Raw genomic sequence first — 19,324 nt, 5'->3', positions numbered from 1 at the left:
GAAAGAGGTGAAAGACCCCCAGAGTCGGGAGACTCTCACTCAAGTCTTGGGATAACAGGACTCCCCCAGAACTCACGAGAGATCGGCCTTGCTGTAATCACACAAGGTTTATTGACAGGAACCAGCACTCTGGGGCAGAGACTCATATCCCATGCAAGGTAGTTTGACCTCGTGTAGCTGGGGAAGGGAAGAATCTAGAACCCAAAGGGGGTAGGGAGGGCGTCATTGGAAAATTCTGAAAATACAAGTGATAATCACAAGGGGGTAACTCCCCATTTCTCAAGATTATTCTCAAGATTATAATCTAACTTTGTTTTCAGTCAGTTCCTGGAACAAAGTCACTGAACTGGCTAACCTAGATTTTTGGCTCTACTCTTTCTGCTAAGGGGTCTGGATTTATCCTGGTCTTTCAGAGGAAAGAGAGAAGAGAGATAGGAAGGATGGGAAAAGGATAAGGCATGGCTCTTCTGAAGAGGGACAGAAAGAGATAGAGCTGGCTGTAGAGGAGGCAGGAGACCCACTGGCCTCAGCAGAAGTGGGGGAGTTTGGGAGATGGTGGAGCTTTATCTTAAAGGGACAGGACACCAAGGTGACAGAACAGGCCAGCAGATTACAACATTCCCATTTTTCTCTTAAAATAAAAAGATGGAGATTTAGGCATGGTAGATCACCTCTGGCCCTTCCCATTAACCTTGGGTTCTCCTCTAGCACTGCACTTACTGAGCAGTGCATTTGTCTTTTGTTCCTAGGGCCTGTTAAATCTATGGACCCTTTTTCAGGATGCTGTTCCCTTTTTGCCTCGTGCCTCTCAGGCAACTGCCCTTTCTCAGCCCCCATTATCTTGTGGATGAATAGACAGTGTCCTGATTCAGTCATTTATTTTTGTGCCTCACCTGTGGCAAATAGGCTGACATTTCTAACGTCTACCAGTGACTGTTAAATGTAAGAGTTACACCACATGGGCAGCCATAGCTGTCACCATTTTCTTTGAGCTTAACAAAGGGAGGCCCCTAACCTGTAGCAGGTTCTCTACATGAAGTCCTGCCCCTAGCCAAGCAGTACAGTCTGCTCACAGGTAACCACTCTTGGGCAGTGGCTTGGCTGTCCCCAGCTACATGACCTGTCCCCAGCTACCTTTAAGCCATTGCTGAGGCTCTCATTACACACAGAGACCCACTTTCAGTGCATCTCCTCCCCTGCAATGACTCTACTTTCCAGGTAAAAAAAAAAAAGTCAGCTTTCCTCTTACTCACTTTCCATTTAACTTTATGCAGAATAGATTCAACTGTGTGTAAATGTACATATACCTACTGTTAAATATTTTAAACAGTCTGTTCATTGTATCTCATTCTAGACTAAGAAAGCAGTAAGTCTCATATTTTAAATTGATATGTACTTTTAAATCTCTTACCAAAATACTGTATATGTAATCCAACCCTGTTTTAAAATTTATTAAGCTGTTTTCTACTAGTGTAGGCTGCTGTTCAAATGGGCTTTTTCTTCTTTGTCTTTCACAAGTATGAATCTCACCTGTTTGGTTTAAAACCAGTACAGTCAAGCTTGGACCCAGCTCTCCAGGTAGATTCTATAATGTAGTTATAACTTATCTATACCTGATAAACAGCCCTCAACTGCTCATATATCTGGGGGCTATGAAACTTAAATGTTTAATTATTAAAAGACTTTTCATAACAGGGAGATAGGTTGGCTCCTAGTAGAAGAACTCTATTTTCTCCAAAGGAGACAGAAGACAGATGGGCACAGAATAAAGTCCGTCCGCAATTTGCTTCACCAAGTGAAAGCACTAACCATTTGGAGGAACTGCCTTTCATCTAAACTCCTAAAGATCTCCAGATGTGGACAATCAAATTAAGTTGACAGTCTAGCTGCTCAGGTTAAGGTAGACTTTTCTTCCTACATATTTCCTAATCCATAGAATCTTCTAAAACCAGGCAGGCCCTGCACTAAGTAGCAGAAGGCAAATAAAGTCCTGAAGCTTTTGCCCTCCATGGCTGTGGAGGACCCTGAGGAAGGACTCTATGTGGCCAATGGAGTAAGTCCTCTGTCATTTTTTAAATCAATAACTCAAGTAAATTTTATCCTTCTCAAAGATCTGTGATGTAATTTGATAGCTGAGAGGTTTTGTCAGTTTAAAGGGAAAACTCAACAAACAAATTTCAGTACAACTTCTTAACATTTTCTAAATAAAAGGTGTTTTAAGATAAACAAATGCAGCCTGGCAGTGGTGGCACACGCCTTTAATCCCAGCACTCGGGAGGCAGGGGCAGGAGGATCTCTGTGAGTTCGAGGCCATCCTGGTCTACAAGAGCTAGTTCCAGGACAGGAACCAAAAACTATGGAGAAACCCTGTCTCGAAAAATCCAAAAAAAAAAAAAAAAAAAGATAAACAAATGCAAGTTATTAAGATGTGTAGCAGCAACTTATAAAGGTCTGAGGACAAATGCAAGTTGCCAAATTTCTCTTCATGCCGTCTTTTATAGTCTTAAAGATACTTTTCATTGCACAAAAGCATTTGTCAGTCATTCTGGTATAAATATGCTGCTGTTTATATGATGTATGTGTCTAAAACTTAAGTTTTCACAAACTTAAAAGAATTCTTGTGAGTTCCAGGGAGCTGAATTGACGTATTCACTTTAAACAGATCAGATAAAACTTGCTTAATTCCCTGATCCTGAATTTTTTTTTTAATTCCTAAATTTAACTTTCTCCTCTATTCTGCCAACACCTTGCCAAGTCCAAGAGATACTGGACAGGAGTAAAGCGACAAGCTACCCCAGGACAGCAATCAGTTTTTCCCATCTTCCCCCCAAAAGACTTTGGCACCCACATATAAGAAGGAAGGAGTTTTGATAATTCAATATCCCAGTTCCCTCAACTTACCATGCCTAACTCCCCACTTTTTTATTATAAAAGAAAGTCAGAAATGTTGTAATATGTTGGCCTGGTTAGTCACCTGCGTACCCTGTCCCTTTGAGAGACAAATTCAGCTCACTCCCAACCTTCCTTGCCCCTCTTCTGCAGAGGCAAGTGGATCTCCTGTGTCCTCTCCAGCCTCTCTGTCTCTCTTCTGAAGAGATAATTACTACCTTCCCCTTACCTCTCCTCTCTCTCCTCTCTCTTTCCTCTTTCTGTGTCCCCCTTCACCTTCTTTCCTTCTCCCCTCCCCTACATAACTATTATACTATTCTCAATATCCACCAAATAAGCTCTGTACCAAAGCTCTCTCTGCATGGCATATCTCTCACTTGCCATGGTCTCCCCTCACTAGTGGACACGCTGAGCCCTCAGGTCACCCCATTTTATAAATGATAACAGTAACTTTACATTCAAATGAAATTTTGGATTTGATATTTTGAATAATGTAGAAAAGTATAAAACTTGGCCAAATGGAGTGATGCAGAAAATCTTGGTAATAGACTGAATACATTTTTTGTTTTATGAGATGAACATGAGTCTACAGGTAAAATAGTTACTGTCTGTAGCCTGAATGTTCTGCAACGACTCACACATTAAAGACTTCTTCCACCTTTTAGTGGTATGAGGAGTTAGTGGAGCCACTGAGACATGGGCTTAAGGAAAGGAAGTTAGATTATTACAGTGGTATACTTAAAGATGATATGGAGATTTTTGCCCTTCTTTTTCTCTTTGGCTCTCTACTGGCATGAGAAGAGATGCTTTGCCCTAACACATGCTTCCATTAGGGTTACTGCCTTTTCAGATGCACAAAATCACAAAGTCATCCTCCATAGTTTGAAACTTTAGGAATGTTCCCAGCCACCCCAGCTCTTACTGATTACTGTAATATATTTTACATTTGAGTTTACTTTTTAAAAGATGGTTTCTTTCATCAACAAATTATAAAGGCCATTCTTTTGACTGAGTTCAGAAGCCTAGGAGATTACAAAAATGATACCTTAAATATGTTGCTTCCCGTGACACTGAGAGCTTTCTCATAAAGCAATGGTTCACAACCTTCTTGATTCTGTCTGCCATCTTTTAATTCAGTTCATAATGGTGTGGTTGCCTCATTTTCAATGCTAATTCATAACTGTAATTTTTCTGCTATTCTAAATTATAATGTAAGTATCTGCATTTTCTGATAGTCTGAGGTGCCCCTTTGAAAGAATTATTGAACTACCTAAAGGGTCACAACCACTGGTCTGGAGTAAAAGTGAGAACAAAATGAAATTCTATGTAATGAGCTGTCCTTCTGATGGTAAACCCATTCACTTTTCCATAGTTCATCAGACAGAAAGAAGGAACTCATAAATCTTGTTTGCATTCACTGGGAGGTGATTAACAACAGGAGCAATATCAGGACACGAGATCCACGAAAGACCTTCAATTATCACCGCATGAATGAATTGCTTATGTACTCAAGAGTTAATAGAAGAGAATGCAATGACTGGTTGGCAAACAAATCACAACAGAACAGCACAGAAAAATCCAGTTGGTTCTTATTTTCTCTTGTGAAATGGGATGAGTAATTTTGCATGCAGATTGAAAAAAATTAGAAAATCATTAAATATATTTCTAAATGTGTCTGTGAGGGGGATTCCAGAGACAAATGGAACGTGAATCAGCTGAGTAAAGAAGACCTATCCTGAACTTAGGTCACATGATGCAAAATGTGTTTTTGTCTTACATTTTGTAAGACGATGTTCATTTTGTTGTGCAGATATATATATATATATATATTTTCTCTAAATAACCTTAATACATGTAGAATCTTACAAATAGTAATACTGATTGGATATATTACAAAATTTAAATGGGGGACTTTATTTTTAATAATCGCTTACTATATGCTTAGTTTTTATTTTTATTATCAATTATTTGCCTCATTTTTTTTTCTTTTACTGAATGAAACCTGTCCTCTTCCAAACAGGTCTTTCATACTTTGAATTAGACTTTCATTATTTACTTGTTTGTTCATTTTTTCATTCACCAAATGTAATTATGGCTGTGTACGTAAATTTATTCACTGGAACATGAGTCTCTTTGCAGTACCTATTTTACTTAAGAAAACCAAGTTCCTAGCATGATCTTTTGTGCATGACAAAATAGTAAGTAACTCCATGATTCAAGGTGAAATGTCAGGCCTTCTCTTATGTAGCCCTTTGTGCATATTGCCACAACCTTAGTGAGATAATTGGTGTAGAACCATGAAATATCCAAAATCACCATCTCACAACATTCTTTCCCCACATACGGCCCATAAATTTTCTCACCTCCCATCCACATTTCCAGGTCTTTCCTGAGTCTTAGTACAAGTAATAGATATTAGGGCTAAGCAATCTAGTCATTTATTCTCTGAACTTTGGAAGTGTCAAAACTTTCTTTTTTTATTATTTATTTATTATATATACAATATTCTGTCTGTATGTCTGCAGGCCAGAAGAGGGCACCAGCTCTCATTATAGGTGGTTGTGAGCCACCATGTGGTTACTGGGAATTGAACTCAGGACCTCTGGAAGAGCAGTCAGTGCTCTTTAACCGCTGAGCCATCTCTCCAGCCCTCAAAACTTTCTTAATGTATATTATGTATAATGTATTAATTATATGTAATGTAAAATCACATTTAACTACAATAAACACCACATATAAATTATCACTCAAAAAACTGTATCAATCTCTATTTGCTTCTTTTCTCACAATTTATACAACATGGAAATACACCCTAAAGGAAAATTTAGGTTTTGTTGTTTGAATTTAAGTTGAGGTGAGATAAATTCTAAGTCAGCAGGAGACATAATTCAGAGAGGTTGTATAAATAATTAACCTTTGGAAATAACACTTCCTATGCAAACACACATATCAATAAACATAATTACTAGATTCTGTTCACCTTTAGCCAAAGACTGCTGTGGGTAATTTAGAAAACATTTGAAGTATTTGCATACTATTCAAGGTGTTACATTTTGCCTGGGACTCATTATTAATATATCAGACAATCAGCAACCTCTATATTTGTATATAAAAAATAGCACAGTGATCATTGGATTGGCAGGCAGTAATGTTTCTCTTGCAAGAAAAGTAATGATGTCTTTATTTTTGAAGGATTTAAAAGGACAATAAGGTGGTTTCATTAGATGGCAATGTTAAACTTTAAGTGATAAAAAATTTACATATATATATATATAATATTCGTAAGTGAGAAAAATTTTTAGCAATGAAAACACAAAGGAGTCTTTTCATGGGATTTTGTTCATAAATACATAAGATTCATTAAGGAATAATCAGCACCTTATTTGGCAATAAATCATTTAACGTTTTAATGACTAGTTTCTGCTTCAAGCATTATGGACATGCTGTTTGCTTACCTCAGTCTTACTCTCAAAGAGTTCTATTCTCTATAAACTTTATTCATATTATATTGAGTTCTTTAAGGGGAATTTCTATTTATCTTTGGTTTCATAGATTATCTAGTCAGTATGTTGCAGAAAAGCCACACATGGTTTTGATAAATAGTATAGAAATTCTTTTTGTTTCCATGTACACATCCCTAATACTGCTTCTTCCCTCCCACTTCCCAGAGTAATCCTGAAGTCTGATTGAAGTCTCTTGCAAGTTGAAAAACTCAAGAACTCCTCAGCAATTAACTTTTGCAATACATGTTTCCCATATAGATGTAAGTATAGAGTACAGGTATTAATGTTAGATTCGATGTAATATCTTTACTGTATGCAATGTAAATATCTGTACTTTTAATCCCAGAACTAGACAGAAATATAAAATGGGAGGAGACAGGTCTCATGCTCAGTTTCAGTCTGAGGACTCATGGAGGCAATATTGCCATTTTGGTTTGAGGTAGAGGTAAGAGTCACTGATTGACTGCTTTGCTTTTCTCATCGTGAGGTTGAACCTCAATATCTGTTTCTGGATTTTTATTACTTATGCTATAGCCTCCCCGCGGAACCACCCTGCAATCCAATTTATGTTCTTAACAAACCTTCAAAGATAAGAACTTCAAGATCCACCCAAATCTTAAGTGTACCGGCTGTAAAGATATTGAGATGGGATTGTCTCAAATAAGTGCACACTCAAGTTTTGAGTATATAACAACCTTCCAAGCACTTTCCTTTCTCTTAAATTTCACACTTAAATCTGTGTTAATATATTGAAAGACCCTACAGACCCCCTCCCCAAAACCCGCAGCTAGCATGCTCCCGGGGGAACGTCCTGTTTGTTTTAAACAAATCTCCGGATCAGAAGCCAGCCTGCTCCCGTTAGAACATCCCAGGTGCCTGAGAGAAGAGGAGATAGAGATAGGAAGACTGCAAGGCAAGATGTCAATAAGATAGGATGTCAACAAAGCAGGTTAGCTATAAGATAGGAACAGGATGATTGTTGCCAGGCATCCATGCTGAGAGAGGAAACCTTTCATGCTCCCCGCTGCATTCCAATAACCACGCTTTTGCTTCTGTAAACTTGCTTCTTGCTGACACCCATGCTGAGAGGGGAAACCATTCATGCCCCCGCCTCATTCTGGTCGATCGATAACCACGCTTTTGTTTCTGTAAACTTGCTTTTTGCTCTTCCCTATAAAAAGCCCGCCCTCCAGTTGGCAGGCGTGCAAATCTTCCGAGAGATCTTGCTGCCCACAGGTACCTGTGTCTACTCAATAAACCTCTTGCGATTTGCATCTGCGCGGTCTCGGCCTGTTCCTTGGCATTGGGGATGTCTCCTCCCGAAAAGAGGTCCTCGTCGAGGGTCTTTCAATATCACTATTATCCCCACCTCTGCTTTGCACAGCTCAGCCTAAGATTCTTTTCTTCATCAAAACCTGAGAAGAAGTCCCTAAAAGATTAAGTGAATGCCACAGGCTGTGGAATGGCAGATGGCTTTCAGTGTCTGCCATTTATTCCTATTACATTTTATTTTGTATGGTATGGTACGAGTTATATTATTTGTTTCTTCATGAGATAAATGTTCTCAGAAATAGTAAACTGGCCTCTGGTATATCACATTTCCAAAAAGACAAATTTCGTAAATCTTTCCAAATCTTTGTTTCTGAAGTTCTCTACAGACATTTAATAAAAATGATCTCATTGTAGTCCCAGTTCAATCAAAAATTAAGGCTGACTGTGAAGTTAGAGTATGGCTTTCTTCTTCTCTAAACCCAAGAAAGCTTGTTACAGAAAAGTTTAGAATGTTTGTCTCCTATCAGAAGAGCCACCTGACATGGGACAGAAGGAAAATCAAAATTGAGGGACTATTCAACTACCACTATCTTAGAATACTTTTGTTTTATTTTGTTTCTTTAAAACTTTTCTAAATGTATATATATTCTATATATATATACTTTTCCATGCTCTCAATGGTCATGTAGAGTATTAACTAACTCCAGGTACATGATTTCTGGTTTTAGTTTCTATTACATAACTGGCAATGAACTTTTTGTACTCTGGATGCACATAACAAATTATGGTCCTTTCTTCTCTTTGAGATCTCCTGCATATAATATTTAAAATGTTTAAGTTTTCTTTAGTGATCCATGAACATGCCTACCAGTAACCTTTGAAGACTCCAAAAGGAGGATGGGGCCCACAACACTGATTCTTCCAGGACTATTTTAATGCCACTAAGCTGATAAAAACAATTCAAAGATCAGCTGTTGATTATAAACTGCTCAGGACAATTTCAAGGTGGCTAGCTGAGATGGTCCAGCCTCACAGACTATTCTCTACTGTATTTGACATTAGCCCTGCACTTTCCTATTAGACAGAGACTAAACAACATTATACTACTACTTCTCCCAGGACTTTACAATTACCTTGATTTTTTTCAGGATCCCCTAAAGATACCATCAACCCCAAAGAGTATGGAATAATTTTAAGAACAGGATGCCCACATTCCCAAGAGGTGGGGTGGAGTGTTTCTGGTTATTCAGTGGATTATGAATATTTGTCATTTTTGGGGGGATTGGTTACAAGTTTTTATTGAGCTTTTTTCCTCATCATCTACTAGTCTTATATATTTTGCATTGGCATGGATTTTTGTATATTGATACAAAAATGAGGTTATATTTGTTATATTGGATATGTGTTTCTAGTCTTGATTAAAATATTTTGTAAACTGAGACAAATTTGAGGTTATTTTTATTAAACATCCCATATATACCTATATAATCTTGTTCAGAATATTTTACCTGTATAGCTCTTTTAACAAAGTAATGCAAATTTCTAGTCCTTGAAAGTTATAGTTACAAACTATTTGGGTAATAAAGGCCCTTAATCCCAGCACTAGGGAGGCAGAGACAGGCAGATCTCTGTGAGTTTAAGGCCAGCATGGTTTACAAAAGTTATCACCAGGATAGGCTCCAAAATCTACAGAAAACACTGTCTAGAAAAAAAAAGAAATGCAGATTAGTAGTTAGTCACCTATTATAATCAGACTTGTAGTCATATTAGGTATATTTTCAGTGTCAAACAGATATATTTTAGGTAGACATGTGATCTTCAAACATTTCAGATTTCTACAGAATATGGCATTTAAGATGTTTCAATAGCATAAAACTTTTTTTTTATGATACTGAGAAATGTCTGTTCCCGGCAGCACCAATCTACTGATGGGTAGCGAAGAATTTCCATATAGAGTCTGCTTCTCTTGGGGCAAAAGTTAACCTCTTGGCAAGAAACTTCTCTTACCTTGACTAATGACAGGGTTCTGTCCAATTTGGACTAGCAGGACACAAAAGAATGTGACTGCCTAACGTTTTCAAGACACTGTAGGACATCCCTTCATAATATTCAGAAAGTTAGTCAGATATTCGCCTGAATGCTGAAGATGGGTGCCACAATCTTACAGAGGAATCTTAAGTGACTGTACAGGCATTTCTCACAACTTTTGGAATTCTCTTCCTTGCACTTCCTGTTTACTCAGGTGATACATCCTTCTCAAGTCTCTGATGGAGTTGAAGACTAGATAGTAACAATTCAGAAGAGACGCACACAATAGATGTGTAAAGTTTATACTTTTGAGAGCCTTAAAATGATAGCTTTGGATTTGTAATGTAAGCTAGAATAGAATGTGAATTAGGTGCAACACTTTGAACTCACCAAGATAGTATAGATAATGGAGTATTGTCTCTGAATTTGTCAAATGCAAATGGAATAAACATTGTTAAAATAGTTATTGCCTGTAAATAATTGTATGCAGTTATTTTGCTTATTGTATACAGTTTTTCTATGTCAGTTAAAACATTCACTTTTCATTTAGACAAAATGGGCAAATGTTTATTAATATTTTCACAACTAAAGCTTGTCTGAAGATAAGAGGGTGGAACCAGTCACTCATTAACCATAAAAGCTGGGCAATGGTAGCACATGCCTTTAATCTCAGAACTCCAGAGTTGGAGATAGGAAGGGATAAGGTGGGATGTAGACAGGATCTCAGTCTTTTGAGGGAGGAATGTAAAGAAGCCAGAAACAACTGGTGGCTGCTCCTGGTTCTCTGATCTTCCAGGCTTTTACTTGGATATCTGACTCCTAGGCTTTTAATCAATTAAGATTAACTAGATTAACACTTCAGTTACAGGTTGTTTTGCATCCCCATGTCAGTTTTGGAAAACAAACTGTGTTCTCCACAAAAGCAACAACTACCCTTAGCTTTGCACCATCTCTCCAGTCCCTCTACATGCTGTTTACAATGGAATCTATTTTTCTCATTCACTTGGAAATTATTTATGCCATTTTCATTGCACTATGTGCATCTGAGTTTGATCTCCAAGCTGTTTTGGAGAAGTGCTGCAATACCTGTTTGAAACTCAGGAGCTTCCCTTCACATGCAATCTCACAATGGGGCTAGAACAGATGTATTCAAGAGAAGATCTAGCCTAGGTATGAGTCATGGGAGCAAGGACCTTGTTTCCTGGCAGATCATGCTATGTGATCATGGTATATGGACTGTTGTGTGTGACTGTTTTGGAGGAAGTCAAACAGAAACTTTATGATTCCAGGGACCTTTACTCAGTAAGTTTCATGGCTGTCTCCAAATCTTTCTTATGCCTTCTACACATTTTTAGAGAAACCAAAAAAAAAAAGTGTTATACTCTCTTCCCCTCAATAGTGGTGCATGACAAGCAGAGTAGCAAGTTCTTCAGCATATAATTCATTAAATCTTAATGCAAAATAACAAATACTCATTAAATATCTACTATTTGCAGGGACATTCCTTTGAATATGGAATAAAGGTATTGTAAGGTTACATTTGATGTAAAAACTTGTCCTAAGTCTTTCATTTTCTGGATCTGTTAAGTTTGCTTTGTTTTTCAATTTTTATCCTTCATAGAAACTGTTTATTCTTTTCAATTATTTTGGGCTCTTAAATATCTCAAAGTTAACTATTTGTTTCCTTTTTAATTGAAGATTTCTTTCCTTGTCTGTATTATAGCTATACCATTGTTTTGTCTTCTGTCTTTATGTGGCCTCAACACCATTCTAACCAAAATACACTCTCCCCTTTACTGATACTATTTCCTTTTTTTGCCCTTATAAAACTTAAACTATAGCTTCTTCGTCCACATTTACTAGTGAGTTACAGAAATGAAGAACATTCTTTATGCTTTGTGTGTATTCATGTTTGTGTGCCTGTGTGTTTTGCACAGGGACAATTCCTTTTATTCATCTATCCCCTTCTCTGGAACCCAGTCAAAAATATAGATAAACAGAGCAGTTTGCATTCCAGTACCAAAGCACAAAATAAATCTCTTCTCCAAATCTTGTTGTTAGACTATAAAAGAAATCATTAGCTTGGAAAAGTCAGTATCACTATGGAAAAATGAATCTCATTTTTTTTCTTCTTTTAAGATAACAAGAGTACATTTACCTCAAATGTGTTTCTGCTGTCTGGTTTACTTTGGGCAATTTACAAAGTAATTCTCCCCTGTAAGGTTCATGTTCTACTCTCCAATCATCCGTTTAGCACTGGTGAGTTGTTATCTCCAAGTTAATTCAGATTCATTTTCAATCGCTGAAGACACAAAGTAACACAATTTGCCATCTTCTTTGTTCGGGGATAATTCTTAGGAAATTGGAGACTAGGTGACATGAGAAAATTTTCTCTAAAGTTAATTTAAATTAACAGATTCAATTTCGTGTGTGGTATGAGCTACTTGAATTTCCAGATGTAAACTGTAATATTTAAGCACATAGCCAACGTTGCCATCAGTCCCCACACAAGCACACAATCTTCCAAAACCATCACTCAGAAACACATCAACATAGGTGCAGGGAAAGAAAATCACCATAATTTTCTGTGACACAGAGGTATTTGATGGAAATACAAAAAGGGGAGTTTACAGGATATTACAGGGATATTGCAATTTGATTTTATCAGATCAAGCAAATATTAGCTAATTATTTTTTAGGAAAACTCAAGCAAATATTCCTCTAGATATGACAAAACTAGAATTCTAAAGCATTACAACAATAACGATCACTTAAAATGATTACTTCTTGATAGTCATTGCTTTAATTATAACTTTTAAAGAGTTTGTCTTATTTTAAAGTGATTTTATTAAAATAGTAACATATTACAATGTGACAATTGATCACTACTAGCTCTGACTTGTTTGACCTTTTTGTCATAATTAAGATTTAGTTTACGGTGATTAATAAGGTAAGAAAATCCTCTATGTAAAATTTAAACTAATATAGTCAGGAACAGGACAGGAACAGGGCAGCCCAATTATCCCAATCCTTGAAAAGCTGAAGCAGAAGGATGTCCTAGGCAACATTGTGAGGCTGTCTCAAAACCTGAAAATTAGTCATTCATCAGCTAATAAAATAAATAATTAACTGAGGTCTGTTCCGATTTTTAAAATATATGAATACACTAAAAACATAATTATGTTTCTTTATATCTTCAATTGTGACAAGAACTATAGTTTTTCTTCAAGGAAATGTCAAACATTGATCTGATAACCAAGCTTAAATAGTAATAAGATGATTTTCATTTAAATACTTGCTATGTGAGTATTTCATAATCATTTTTAAAATTCAAACTGAGATACAGCTAATGTAAATTTTAGTGCTATAACATGCTTGAAGTCTATATTACTTTATTTTGTTTTCTCTCTCTCCTTCCTTCCCTCCTTTCTTTCATTCGTGTGTGTGTGTGTGTGTGTGTGTGTGTTTGAAACAGGCTTTTTTGTTGTTGTTGTTGTGCTGTGCTGCACAAGTCAGGCTAGCTGACTCCCGTTTCTAGTACTTCTCAAGTCTCAACATCGCATCACACAGTGAGTAAAATGTGTGCACTGCTGTACTTGGCTTTTACATGGGTTCTGGAGATCTGTGGTGGTTTTTTATTTGCTGCACAGCGACTTCCTCAGCTGCTGGCTGTGAGTCTGCAGCCTTTGCTACCTCAATGCTGAGGACCTAGTCTGGGGAAATCTTTGCATCCTTTGGCAGTCTCAGCTCCTGTAGGGAGGCAAATGTTGTTTCAACTACGTCTCTATCTTTTTATTTTGCTAATAAAACCTCAGGAGCCAGATGCTGGGGTAAAAACCTGCCTGCTCAGAGTGGTGGAGAAAGCAACCAGATGATCTTCCTCTTCTGCCATCTGAAACAATAGTCCTCAAACTCCCTCCCTTCGGCTTCCTGTGCCTCTTTTTCTGTGACCTCCCAACTTCCCCTCACTCTCTGTGGTTACTACCAATCAACTCATTGGTTGCTCTGCATCTTGACCTATGGTTGATTTTATTTAAATAACATAATCTCAGGGTTCACTGTGTGATCAAAATATCCTGTAACATATCTTAACTCAGATAGCCGAACATCAGGCTAGAGCGGCAAGTTTTTTTACTTATGGAGCAAGCCTCTTAGTCCCTAATGTCTATTCTATACCTTCTGTATAACCTAGAATTTAGTTCCTCAAATCCTTTACTTCATCTAAAAGATAACTAGGGACACATATTTATTTCTGTTCACCACTGCTCCAGTTTGATTATCCATGGAGTCACTATCATGTTTCTGTGTTAGTGCTTTGTGCCCTAGTTCAGACATCCATAATGGTTTTATTTTGGAATCTTGATAAATTGGATATTTTGGAGGGTTTAAGGCCCAATATCATCCAGAGAGGAAAAAGACAAACAGGTGTGATAACTCCACTACAACCAGGACAAGATACATCAATTCTTAAAACCAGCTAATAGAATCTCCAGTAATCATGCAACAAAAAATGGAAGAAGTTGTATGCAGTATTCTGTGTGAAGATTATATATATTTGAAAAGCAAATGAAATGTATGCCCTGGCACTGCTGAAGCATGACTGGGCCACCTGCATATGGTGGTTCTGCTGAATTTGTCCATACTAGATTTCATGGTCTAAGTTAATGGGGACAACTGATCAGATCTTTTCCTCAAGAAGGCACCAGATCTCATTACAGATGGTTGTGAGCCACCATGTGTTTGCTTGGAATTAAACTGTGGACCTTTGGAAGAGCAGGCAGTGCTCTTAACCGCAAATCCATCTCTCCAGCCCATTCTATCTATCTATTTATCTATCTATCTATCATCTATCTATCTATCATCTATCTATCTATACATGATATTGAGAGAGCAAAAAATAAAATAGAAATTCTAATAAACTATTTTCAAAAGATAAACAGGGGAGTAAAAGTCCCAGAAAAATGCACAAATATTGAGCCACCTTTTTTCCTGGAATCTCTGAATTTGGAATTTGCCAGGTAGGGAGAGGCAGTATAAACTTAATTTGGTGTCTCTGAAATTTTGTACTATTTAAGGTGCTCATCCAATCCAGTAATGGATTCAGAGGTCCACCAGAGCTCACTTTCTTTTAAAAACATTTCTTTCTTGTACACAAGAGGCCTCTTTGGACCACACTTAGCTTTATGATCCATGAGCTAGGCATGCTCCTAGTTCATATGCCTATGAATATTTAATAATCTAGCCAAGGGCTGCTTCGTGATTGCAATGTGGAGTTGCAATCAGAATACACTAGAGGACCAGTGTCCATGCTCTCAGATCTAATTAGTAGTAATTACTTAAGATGAAATGGTGAAAGCTGAGTAGTCACTGAAGCTTCTCAGCTCCATGAACAGTGAAACTTAAGATCAATAGGTTGTTCTAGAGGATAAGTATTTCCTGATTTCACACTTAATTATCAGACTCCACAGTAATCCAACTTTTAGCCTTAGGAGTGTGGGACTCATGGCCACCACAGCCTTCAACACCTGTACAGATTCTTGCTACCAGAAACTTTTAGTACATCCATGTTCAACCTCTTCCCATCTAGAACTTACTCCTGTGTTTATCTCACTTTGGGGCTGTGGTAAACTGACCTTCATGATCTACAACTTGTAAATTTCCTCTGTTTTCAGACCCTGAGAATAACTTATTAAATAATAAATTTTGTCTCAGATGCTATCACTTCCAGACAACTGAGGAATGGATCTCTCAAATGAGACCTATCATGTAAGATAAGTTGATGTCTCACCTGAATTCAAAGTTTTTGAGACATGTCAATCTGTTTTTACTAGGTCCATCTGGCTTCCCTTTTGCATGAGGTTTGTGTTCCCACTTACGTTAATATTTGTGTTTACTTAAACTAATCTTAATAAAAAGAATTAATGTTTCAACTATTTCCTTTTTAAATGAAAAGCTCCATTTTCTAAGCAGTAGTATCTCTTCTAATAGATTTGAGCTTAGTTCATATGTTTGAGTTAACCCACATGCACATATCTAGATATAAACACTATACATATCTACTTCGTGAGTTTATGACCTATGAAAAATCAAAATAAAAAATGCTTAATTAAAAAAAATAGCTGATTTGTACTTATGTAGTTTCAGTACCATGGTCTACTTGCTTTGGTTTGTCCTAGTTAGGAACCCCATATTCTTGGTTAAGAACAAGCATTCCTGTCAGATTTTTAAAGCCTTCTTACAGTATTATTTTTCTTTTACTTTGTTCATGAATGTGATGGATTTTTTTTTATGTATGGCTGTGGTTGTGCTTATATGTATGCTTGTGCATGTGGATGTGGAGGCCTGCAAACAAAGTCAACTACCATTCCTAGGGTACTCTGCATACATTTATTTATGAGACAGCACTTGCGGAACAAGTGTGAGCCTGAATTAGTACTCCTAGCATTAATGTAAAAAGCTGGATACAGTTATCATTAAAAGTAAACCGAGACTTGGGGGGCAGAAGCAATCCTGGATCCTGAATGCTCCTTGAGCAGCCAGCATAGATGGAATGATGCGATTCCTGTTCTTTGAGCAATTCTGTCTCGATGCAATGGTAAGGAGAGGGGTGAAGAAGCTGCTGTGATGTGCATTTCAGGCATGATGGTGTGTACCATAGTCTCTGGGAGATGGAAGCAATAGAATCAGAAGGTCCTGGTCAGCACTGGTTACAAAGCAAATTCAAGTTCTAAATCAGGGTGTGCAATCTGAGATACTGTCTCAAATGGAAAAAGAAAATAGAAAGTTCAAGTTAAAACCACAAAGTGCTGTAGTAACTTTTTAGGTTTTGAGCAGAAGCAATGAAATGCAATGTGTCACAATTACCTGTGAAATTTTAAGCTGCGAAAAGAATCTACTAACACTCTTTTGTCATTTCTGTCTCATACATGAGGAAGCCAGTGAAGCTGTGATGCAGGGACTATAAGTGAATAGCAAACTCCATAAGCACAAGCTGTTTCTTTAAGGTGAGTATTTGACAGGACATCAGTAGCATGCTGAAGGGCTAGAACTGCACGGAGGACAAAAGTTTAAAAGGAAAGCAAGGACAATGAGAAAGACACAGAGAGTAAATAATAGGGGTCCTTGCATGCCTGTTCCCCGTAACCTACTTTGTGATTTTGATTGAATTCAGATCAGCATCCTTTATGTGCGTGTTCTGGGAAGGTTGCATGAAAATGAGTGAGAAACCTTTGAAAAATGAGCATTGCTTAATAATACTACTAAAATGGTATACGAAGGAATCCAATGTCCTTGGAGTCAACATTATATACTCCGGTTCATCTTATCTTGCTGCATTCTACATATTCATAGTCCTTTTGGAACATTCTCAACACTGACAGCTCAACTCATTACAGCAACGTGAGGCAGAGAGAAAACAGAGCGCAAACATATATCTCAGGCCAGCATTGTCAGTGAAGGACAAAGAAATAATGGGGACACTTCTCACTGAAGTTAGGGAATATTCACTCCTAGGTGCCCAATTCTATCCTGGGTTACGCTGGAACACACAGAGTTCTGTATTTTTCATGGAAATACCTAATAATTTTTATAAAACACTTGTAGGTGAGTGGAAAGAAAGGGTGAAATGGAGATAGGTAAGGACAAGGGAGTAAAGCAGATTTTAAAACCAGGTTTTTGTTTTTCCTTTGTAATGACAAATTAGGAGAAAAGCACAATAAGTTTACCACAGTGAGATAGAAAAAATAGACAATGTGATTTAATGTTGGTTTTAATCATATCATTGTTGATTATAATAAATGTTGAGCATAAGGTTACTCAATAAGCATTACATTTTTAATCCACTATTGTCAATAAATCAAGTAGGAAAATATTACTTCTTGATGATAAAACAGTTGAAAACAATAGGTGGGTATACATGATGTACCACCTGGAGATGTTTAAGGTTGGCCAAGGCAGATTACAGGAGCAGGAATGCAATACAGGTGGACTTAGTTCTTCAAGGGTTAAGAAGAGCCACCTTGGTGTAAGACCAAAGAGCTCCTTTATCAAACATAGGGTTGTCTACGAAGGTAAAGTTTTGCTGTGTAAGGGATTACACTTTCATTAACATATTTTTGGATTGGTTGTGTTTACTGACCCAAAGGAAGACAGACCCTCAGATCAGCAATTGTTAATCCTTTCTCAACCTCACGCATATTTCTCTGGATGAAAAAGTGGACTGGCACTGTGTTAATCGTTCAAGATCCTACGGGTACTGAAAGGCAAGAGCTGCAGTACAAGAAGGGACTATAGTTGATATCATTTGTTTTCATTTAATTGAATATATTGGGAAGTTTTGTTAACACTGAGATTTTCTGTTTTTCTTTTTTGTGATTTTATGAGGTCTGTATAAGAAAGCAATTGGCACATTGTTTTATTGATTTTTTTTATTGTTTTGGTGTCTTCCTCCACTATTTACTGAGTAAAAAAAGACTTCCTAGAAAAGTTTCCATTTGAATTAAATTTTGCATGTATTAATGTTGTTATAATGTAACAATAATGTATTATGATATATTCATATAAATAATTATATATTGTTTATTATTACATATTATTAATATATAATATGTTATTATATGTTATTATATTATATATGGTTAATTATGTATTATTATGCATTATGTATTATAATATGTATTATGTATATATAATGTATAATATAATTATGTATTATTATGTATTATTATATATGGTTTATTAAATCTCATATATTTGATAAATATTCAAATGTATATATTCCTTGTATATGCCCTTCTATTTGGAACTTAAAATTTCTTCAACTGTTTTAAAAACCTTTTATGCTTAAACCTCTCCATCTTTGATACTTGTGAAAATGTTCCTTTACTAGTTATTCTACTGATTATAGTCATTCTTGCATTGTTTCATGTGCTGTGTCGTTTCGTATTTTGTATGTGACTTTGGGAATCTATAGGGTGCATTCGAGAGGAAAGCATTTGCTGTTTTCTATTATGCATTGCTCCCCTTTATTTCAGCCGCTTTGGTTCTTTCCAGGCTTTTCTTTAAGTATCTGCTCTGACAAAACTAACGTAATCTTAGCTGAGATCTTTCTGTAGTTTTTCCTGACATCCTGGTTGTTAGATGAGATTTCTATTGCCTGCTTGTTAGGAATCTGAGTGGTTTTCAGTCACTTCTGCGGGGATGGAAAGTGCTCCTAACTGGATTAATTGCTTGTTAGTCTGGTCTGGCAGAATTTCTACCTTCAATGTGTAAACGAATATAAAATCCAAACTCAGTAGGATCAAATGCAGACGTAGGGGACCCTACAGCAAGCTTCATCATGCTCAGTCTCCATCAACTCTGCTCTGCCTCCTCAAATCAGCAACCACATCATTCTCTGCTCACCTTCTATGGATGACAATGCATGGAAGTCGCTTGTAGTCAGAAAGTAGAGCAATTGCACAACTCAGTTTGTCATTATTCTCTTCAGGACGTGGTTCTGCTCCTGCTTTGCTTATGGTCCTCATATCTCTCATATGATTGGGCTTTGTCTCTTTTCTAGGGACAGAAAGAGATATGACAGTTCCTTTTTACATTTGTGAGGAAACCACACCTGTGGATTTTAAAATGTCATA

This window comes from Microtus oregoni, unplaced genomic scaffold (genome assembly GCF_018167655.1).
Source record: "Microtus oregoni isolate MIOR12 unplaced genomic scaffold, Mior012 000043F_ref0000047, whole genome shotgun sequence".
Classification (NCBI taxonomy): Eukaryota; Metazoa; Chordata; class Mammalia; order Rodentia; family Cricetidae; genus Microtus; species Microtus oregoni.
The sequence above is the reverse complement of the archived record's forward strand: the minus strand, read 5'-3'. Positions refer to the sequence as shown.